The 2,377-nt window shown below is 40.5% G+C and overlaps 1 non-coding gene across 1 annotated transcript; it reads right to left on the bottom strand.

Moving 5' to 3' along the window:
- Positions 1-207: 207 nt before the first annotated feature.
- Trnai-gau (transfer RNA isoleucine (anticodon GAU)) lies at positions 208-280 on the bottom strand. The gene has a single exon. It is a non-coding gene; the product is annotated as a tRNA-Ile (tRNA).
- Between the last annotated feature and the right edge of the window lie 2,097 nt (positions 281-2,377).

The raw sequence follows: 2,377 nt of genomic DNA on the forward strand, positions 1-2,377 counted from the left end.
TGTATTGATTTAGGGAGAGAGGGTGTGGGAGGGAAAATTTAAATCGCCAAATTTATGAGATTGGCAATTGAATTTTTGTTGGGCCTTTTTTGGATGAAATTCATAAGTTGATGACTAAGAATAAGAATGCTAAGACACGCTAAAGAAGGAAAAAAAAAATAGTGATAGTGTTTTAAAAAAAAAAAAAAAAAGCAAAAGTAGAAGCTGTGGTCTATGTGAGGCTCGAACTCACGACCTTCGCGTTATCAGCACGACGCTCTGCCGACTGAGCTAACAGACCATTCGCTGCTATTATGGGACTAAGTAACTATTTATACGCACAAAATAGGATGCACTATACTGCCCTCTATAGCTTTGAAGGTGATAAACATCTTCGATAAAAGGTTTTAATCATTATTGCTGCTCAGCTGAGTGAATGAAGGATTCGGGCCTTTCGGCTTTTCTGATCAACTTCACGGTAAGTGGCAAAACCTCCTGAGCTCCTGAGAATGAGAGTTCATACTTGCTGTATATTTTTGTCTCTGTTATCTGCATTCCAACGTCAATTTGCTGGTTTCGATGTACTTCCGACATCTGATCATGTAGTCTGCTTAAGAATTGCCGAAGTATCCTCAGTCCCGTCTATAGGAAATCGTGACACCAGAACCTACCTATTACGCGGAACGAACGTGCCTGCAAATCTGAGCTGAGGCCGTGAGGGACCTGAAGGCGAAGCTATCTATCGCTATCCAGTATTGTGCGACGTGTCTTTCGAGTTAACCTGGAGCTAAGAATCAGTGTACCACTTTAATTGCAATGATAATGGCAAGTTAAGAGAAGAAGTTGGTTGAGCTGAGAAACCGACGTGTGTGCATGTGTGACTGTGAGTGGCTGAGCTTGAGCTGAGCTGAGATGCTGCGCGCTGCGTCTGTGCTGGTGTGTGTGTTCGTGTGCCCTCTAGCTCTAGCCACTAGCACTTTGACAAAAGATCAGCAGTGATTAGGAACTGCATGTCTCAACCAACTTCTCTCAACTTGTAATCAATCATGTGTAGATCTGCAATGGCTCTTGAGTTCCCAGTTTATATTTGAAAGATATGTTCCATAAGTTAATACCTCCGCCAAGGGAGGAGGCTATGTTTTCGTTACCGTTGTTAGGCGTTGCCGTTGGTTTGTTTGTTAGTTTGTCCGTGTGCAAAATAACTCAAAAAGTAGCAAACGGATTTGGATGAAACTTGCAGGAAAGGTTTAGAATAGTACAAGTAACAGATGATTAAATTTTGGTAGTAATCCGATAATTTTGGGGGAATTTATGAAGCATTTTTAATATTTTGGCAGGTAGGGTCAATGAACTTGAGAGTTCAGGCTGCGCGTATTTGAGGTTTGCATGCGTGCACTAAAGTGCGTGCCCTAGTTTCTGCTAGGGCAAGGCGCGCCGTGCAGCTGAGGGTTTATGACGTAACAAAGGCTTCTATATTGGGAAATCTGGCGACTTTTAGCACACAATGCTGTAAGTATGGATGGAAATCACTGATATCTCTGGAAGAACAAGATCAGTGGTGGAAATGAGCTGCATGCGTGGTGGAGGTGTGCTTCTCTAGTTACTAATTTTGATGGTATATGGCTAACTTCAGTTGTTTTTTTTTAATATCGAGTCTTGAGAAAGACTTTGATATGTAGAATTGACTTTTCTAGAAGAGGAGCTAGATCTACTACAACTATAAATTAGCACTAATTTAGTGTAATGGATTTGTCATGATTTATCTGCATCTGTCCATTCATGTGTACAATCAACAGTAAATTTACTTCACCTGGTTGTCATTGGATGTCATGTATGTTGGGTTAATTAAGTTGAGGTACTCTCCTGTAAGTGTGGTTGAGAATTCACCCCTTGGCCACAGGTAACTTTAAAGTGGCAGCTTCTCTTTTTTCTTTCTTTCATCCTTGAGCTATTTTAGTAGCAATTAGGGTTCTGGAATTTTAAAGAAATGTTTAAGTCTACAGTCATCTCTTGTAAAACAGGTTCTATTTCAGGTTCTGTTGAATACCGTGTAAACACTGCCTGCTGGCAGTCATAGCGTGAAACGACCACTTAATTGATTAGGTAGACAAGTATGGTGCATTGCATTGGAAGTAAGTGTATTTTAATTTACTTTCTGTAACCTGTTGACAGACAGATGTGTGGCAAGCAGGTATCTTAAGTTCAGGATTCAGTTGGACCAAACTATACTGAAATTGCACATTATATCAACATAGGCCTACATCAAATCACTCCCATAGATTTGCACCACATCAATAGAGCATGGCAACTGTCAATTTTGACTCATAACTTTGATCAATATCATTGCTCTGAATGATATCACATGGTCGCTGTCTGTACTCTGTGTCAACTAGTGGAT

This window comes from Diadema antillarum, unplaced genomic scaffold (assembly GCF_040938485.1).
Source record: "Diadema antillarum isolate AM-2024a unplaced genomic scaffold, OU_Dant_1.0 seq00000854_RagTag, whole genome shotgun sequence".
NCBI classification, from domain to species: domain Eukaryota; kingdom Metazoa; phylum Echinodermata; class Echinoidea; order Diadematoida; family Diadematidae; genus Diadema; species Diadema antillarum.